The sequence below is a fragment of the Zea mays genome, chromosome 3, assembly GCF_902167145.1.
Source record: "Zea mays cultivar B73 chromosome 3, Zm-B73-REFERENCE-NAM-5.0, whole genome shotgun sequence".
Lineage (NCBI taxonomy): Eukaryota > Viridiplantae > Streptophyta > Magnoliopsida > Poales > Poaceae > Zea > Zea mays.
The window spans coordinates 7,688,837-7,695,280 of record NC_050098.1 but is presented as its reverse complement, the minus strand read 5'-3'; the positions used below and the strand labels follow the sequence as shown (position 1 = coordinate 7,695,280).

Here is a 6,444-nt window from a genome sequence, read left to right as displayed (position 1 = left end):
TTCATTGCCTGCAACCTGAATTAGGCCATGTTTAGAACAACTCAGCTTCACCACTGAAGTTGTTTTTTAGTTTCACGAGCAACTTTTTCTTGGTGAACCTAAACTGTTTTTGTGATCAAAACAGCTCCCTGCTCTTAGCCTTCTATTTCCTTCTCTAGTTTTTCTATCTTCTTCGACGCACTTTCTTCCTTATATCTGACGCTCGTGAACTCTGCTCTCTATGCGACATCATTCCGACGCTCGACGACGCCCAGCCGGCCACGCCCCAATGGCAGCACCACCCCCGGTGGCCACGCCTTGGCATGCACGCGTCAGTCGTCACGCATCCCAGCCTCCCAGGCGGCGTCGCACCTGCGACCTGGCAGTGCTCGTTCGCGCTCCTTCTCGGCGGCAATAAAGTGACCATAGCTCGTGCTCAAAGAGATACGGTGCTTACGTACATATTTTAAATCTGGAACATTCATATCACATCTAGCGGCTGCAGTTAATTTGATTAAGAACTCCTCCACCAAGGAAGGAAGGTGAAAGAGATTCTTTATAAAATTGGTGCTTCTGTTAGATGTTGGATGGACGTTCCAGATTTAAAATGTCCACGTGAGCACCGTACCCCTTTGAGCACCAGCTATATATGTTCCCTATATGTAATATCGTATATAATTTGGTATCATATATATTTTTTAATATATGAGCAGAAAATAATCTAGACGCCTTATAATATATTTATTTCATCAAACTAGGTTTCAAAATGCATAAATTTGTTTCTTTTGGCCTAAACGCGGAGAAACAAATTCTAGAGTAGTCGGGCGCCTACCCAACCTAGGTCCGCCCCTGCTGAGGCCTTGTTCGGTTAATCCCGTTACCTATGTATTGGATAAAGAGTTTGACTTACTTGGAATTTAAACCCACCCAATATCACTCAATCCACATGGATTGAAAGCTAACCGAATAAGCCCTGAGTTAGGCAAATCCGATCATTGCGCTACTGGGATCCGCATGTGCGAGATGAAGTTGGAATAGGGTTTCATCTTCATTCTACCCCATATCCCATTATGACAAGAAGTTTCACCCATGAACTTATTTATAAAAATGTTATTTTACAATAAAGAAATCTCAACATCTCGTGAAGTTGCTGATAAATTATGCCAATAGAGCCTTAATAATCTCAACTTCGAGGACATGTCCACGAGGAACCCTCATGAAATTAGTCAACATCAATTGCTACACCATCAGAATTATTATTCCTAACAATAATCGCCCATCAGAAAATTTGAACTTCCCTGTCATTTTATGTCCGGGCTGGGTACCGTTTACCTTTCAAGGTACCTATTATCAAAACAAGATATTCATAACGAGTTTTTCTTTTTCACATTCCAATCAGTTTCAGTAGTTGGATATTATTCTTGTGGACGCCTAGCTTTGCTACATGCATCTCTTCACATCAATTTTTTGACCATCAAAGCTTTTTTTTTCGCCGATCGGATGGTTTTCCTTATATTCTCACGCTACAGCAACACCAAAAACACAGCTAATACGGTCCCTGAAGATAGACTGCATAAAAAGATGATATGTTTTTTTTCTTTTAAAAAATAAGACTGTGTGTACATCAAATTGCAAAAATGGTGGTTGTAACCCCACAAAAGGTCAATTTGCGGTCATTTTTGTCATGACTTGCTACGAACCATCTCAAATTCTTATCGAAGAGACGAATAAAGAGGTCCGTGGAATGGTTTGACCAATACGTCTGATTGGTTAGAAGTGGCGGTGTGCAGATGCATGCTCATGCGGGTAAATTTGGTTTAGAATTACAAGGTGCATTGGGACAAGTACTTCTTTCATGCAGTAGCAGTAGTACTGTGTTACTCTGTTTCGCAGCGACATCCAGGTCTACTGTACATATGCATGCCGCTGCTCCTCCTATGTCCTATCTACTACGCCGTGGTTGCATGCACATGCAATATTCAGGCTCCATGGACTTGCTTGCTTGCATTGTCCCGGGGTACTTGGAAAGAAATATTCTTTAATCAAGCACAAAGGCATAAAGAATTTGCATACCCACATATATGGTGGCCATTTGCTTTAGGTCTATAGCAAGCAAAAGGTTTTCTATTGATAGGGAAGAAGGGACAAATGCAAAAGGTATTATTTAATCTAGCCTTTTGGGGAGTAATATAGTTTCTAGGTGATACTATGATTTTTAGTAATAACATAGTATTTTATGTCATAAGCACTACCGGAATCAGTTCCTTTGCCGTGTGTTCTAAACACACGGCAAAGGCTATTTTACACTCGGTAAAGGCTTTGCCGAGTGTAACACTCGGCAAAGAACGCTCGGCGAACTGTACATCGGCAACAACATCTTTGTCGAGTACTTTTTGTCGGGCACTCGGCAAAGACTTTGTCGAGTGCCATTTGGCACTCGGCAAAGACTTTGTCGAGTGCCATTTGGCACTCGGCAAAGAAAAGTCACCGTCACGGCGCCAAGTGACGGTGACGGATCCTTTGCCGAGTGCCTACGGCGACACTCGGCAAAGACTGGTCCAGTGGACCCCACAGCCAGTCCCTGTGCCGAGAGCCCTAGTAGGCACTCGGCAAAGGAGGTTTCTTTGCCGAGTGTCTGGTGGACTGGCACTCGGCAAAGAACCCTCCAGTGGGCCCCTTTGCCAGTATCTTTGCCGAGTGCCTTTGCAAAAGCACTCGGCAAAGATGTCTTTGTCGGTTCCCAGGTTTCCTTCTTTGCCGAGTGCCACTGACAGGTTTCATGATTTTCTGACTTTGTTTCTGTTTTATACAATTTTTAAACACCTGGATGGCAAGTTTACGGTCATGTTGAGTGAGCATGGTGCTCGAAGTTTCCGGTCCGCTCCTGAAATCGGTCGTAACTTGTGCTAAGTAGCATGGATATCATTTTTGCATGCACGGTTTTCCAAGTTTCGAGTGACCTGCAGTTCAAATCTGAATTTTCCGAAGAAATTCAAATAAACAAACTAAATGTACTAGCTATAGAAACCACTGTTATAATTGTCCCAAAATGGTACATGTTGGTCTACATAGTGTAGGAACATACCACAAAAAGTTTGGTGGCCAAAATAAATAAAATAAAAATATGCTTTGCCGAGTGTCTACATAGGACACTCAGCAAAGACACTATTTGCCGAGTGCCAGATATTTGACACTCGGCAAAGACTGACGGCCGTCAGTTGTAGACGGTCGCTAACGGCCCTTTGCCGAGAGCCATATTTACCGAGTGCTTGACGCTCGGCAAAGCAGTCTTTGCCGAGTGCTTGGATGTGCCGAGTGTCCTACACTCGGTAAACCAGCTCTTTACCGAGCGCAGAACTTTGCCGAGTGCGGTACTCGGCAAAGTCTGCTTTGCCGAGTGCGGTACTCGGCAAAGTCTGCTTTGCCGAGTGCCCGATAAAAAGCACTCGGCAAAGCCGCCGGCACTCGGCAAAGGCGCGGATTCCGGTAGTGAAGGGGGTGTTTGGGAGTGAAGTTTTTTCAAAGTTTTGGAAGAATACTGCAGTATTCTCAAAAACTGTAGTATTATATACCAAAAGGTGTTTGGCAAGACAGCTAAAATCTCTGTTTTCAAAACTAAAGTATTACAAATACTGCAGTTCTTTTGAAGTATTATAAACTTAGGTTTATACCTCAGTTTTCTCTGTAAAACGCAGCGCGCGCATCTCTACTGCGTGCAAAAAAATACTTTGCTTCCAAACACCTCTATGTATCCAATATTGTGGTATTCTAAAACTATAGTATTTTAAATTGTGGTATTGTCATGACTAAAGTATACTGTAGTATTTCAAAAACCATGGTTTCCAAAAACTTTGTTTCCAAACAGGGCCTAAGATGTTTGGTTGTATTCCTAGAAATTATGTTTACAAAACCATGGTATTTATACCATGATATTTTTGTAGTATTGGAAACTCTACTCTAACTCGAAGTTTTCATGGCATGGCCGGCTAGCTTTTGTCTTATACTATATGGTTTACAATATAATGATGTATATAAATAATGTTTCTCAAAGCTATAGTATTTTAGAGTTGTTGAAAACTACGATATTATCGTGACAATTGTAACATAGTATAGTATTGTAAAACCATGGTTCTGAGAAATATTGTTGTCAAAAATGCTCTTATCTAGTTCATGCATGGCATGTCTGTCCTACGCATGCAGGAAGGGAAGGGATCAAGATGGAACAGAGCTAGCTATGGGTATCCCACTCACTATCTACTGCTAGGTGGTGCCAAGAACATATAAAATTCATCTCTACTGTTCCATCAACGGGCCAATTGCGGCATCTTCCTTTTTATTCCATTCAAACGGGGAACGCATGTAGCTAGCTCAAGTACACTACATCCTCTCTTTTCCTCTCCTATAAATACCGTACCACCCCCTTGGGAACTCACCACCCAAATAAGCATAAATAGTAGTGGTTGATTGTGTAATTCCAGAGATATAAACGAATATCTCTAGAGATCTGCCTCATCAACAGCTGCAGTATTTGCTAGCCACATATATATACACAGTTCGACACGTAGTTATAACGGAAGAGAGAAGCAAAGAGAGAGGCAGAGTGACTGCAACCATCAGTAGTTCTATGATTTTATTTTTTACCGTTTTGTTGCTGTTTCATGGTGTTTATTTGATTGTAGGGTGGAGGAGAGGTGAAAGCTGACAGAAGAGAGTGAGCACACATGGTGCCTTTCTTGCATGATGTATGATCGAGAGAGTTCATGCTCGAAGCTATGCGTGCTCACTTCTCTCTCTGTCAGCCATTAGAACTCCTCTATCTCTCAATCTCGATCTCCCTCTTTCTTTGTTGATCTCTCCCATGGTGATATTTATTTGCTTCCTACGTGTTGTGTTCTCTTTCTTCAGCACACACACAACCTGTTCATGTTACCTTAGGGTTAAAGTTTTTGCACTTTGCGTGAAGATGGAAAGACAAACAGTAGATGAGTTTTTTGAAGGTTTGACAGAAGAGAGTGAGCACACACGGTGGTTTCTTACCATGAGTGTCATGCTAGGAGCTGTGCGTGCTCACCCTCTATCTGTCAGTCACTCATCAAGCCCATCTGTCTTATTAGCTTGTTTCCGCTGCTAATAAATATTCTAGACTCAAGTTTATTTGACACAGAGATCGATCGCTATCTTGTTCGATGCATATATATATATATATATAGAAGTATTATTTACATGTGCGGATCTCGTGTATATCTTCTTCCTGATTAGCTGATGATCTTATTCTCATGTGTAGTTTATTTGTCTTCGTATCTAACTTTTTCGCAGGGGCCAAGCCATGATTGCGAAGAAAGGAATGTAAAAGATGGCTCAGAACTCCATCACAAAGTCTACATACGGTCGAAATAAGATCTCCATCAGATCGGAGAGCTTTATTTATTGATTGTTTTTTTAGAGTTCTAGAGCAAAGCCCATGTCTTAGCATTACCAAGACAAAAGAATAATCCATATATATATCCTTTGGATGGTTCACATCCTTCACTCCAGGTTTAAGTTTAACCAACACAAATAAAAATATATAATTAAACGACCGGCACATAGAGACAAAAACTCAAATCTCCAAGAACATCTCCACTGTCAGCAGCCTCCAAGGTAAACCATAAATTTTCAATGGAACGATCATCAACCACCAGGGAGGAGGATATATAGCCTCTGCTCTTCAAATCTTCAGGTACTTCCTTGGATTTCTAATTCATGGCTACTTTAAATACCATCCTATCTCTCACACCCCCAACTCCTGTTGATCTAGCCACTCAATCTTGCAGGTCTTGTGGCCAGATTCTTGAGTTTCTCCAGCTTCACTTTGAAGTCCAGTTTCTATGCCTGAAGGCAGAGCAGCCTCAGCCTTGCTTGTAGCATGACTGCCATGTTCAAGAGTAAAGACCTCGTGTCTCTAAGGAACACCATGAAAACACAGTTGTTTCGTGTCAGTTTCGAAAGCCTCCACAGGGCTGCAAGAATCATTTGTGTAGTAGTGGTGGTTGACGTACTCTCTCTCAAAGAAAGAACATCATGTTTCTTAGGTTGTTTTTTAGTGCGCCTTCATTTCATTCTCTGAATATGCCCATAAGCTTTAGTTGAACATACTGATATGTAAATTTGGCTCGGTGGCTCACCGTTATTGCATGTGCAGAATTTATGGCACTGGTCTGATTTATATGAAAATATTTTATATTGTTGTGGCTTTAGATTTGTGAGGTTTTTTGCAACTAAAAGATCACGCGAGATCATTGTATATATCTGGTAAGAGATAGTAAAAACTAATAATTATAAAGTGTATGGCAATCAGTCCAGCGCTTTGGCCATATTAGAGTACTACCGCTCCATTTATAGTATTTCTCGATTTGTTAGTGTGTAGTGCTCTCTGAATACTTTAAGTTAGAATGCTCATAGGAATATATAGGGGAGCATAATGTT

General features: G+C 41.4%; 1 long non-coding RNA gene and 1 other non-coding gene across 2 annotated transcripts; both read left to right on the top strand.

Annotated features, from left to right (window-relative positions):
* The first annotated feature begins 4,410 nt into the window (after window positions 1-4,410).
* Window positions 4,411-6,215, top strand: LOC115029011 (MIR156bHG). Its single transcript, NR_163695.1, has 2 exons — window positions 4,411-5,698; window positions 5,793-6,215. It is a non-coding gene; the product is annotated as an MIR156bHG (long non-coding RNA).
* Window positions 4,960-5,083, top strand: MIR156b (microRNA MIR156b). The gene has a single exon (NR_121019.1). It is a non-coding gene; the product is annotated as a microRNA MIR156b (primary transcript).
* Window positions 6,216-6,444: the final 229 nt, after the last annotated feature.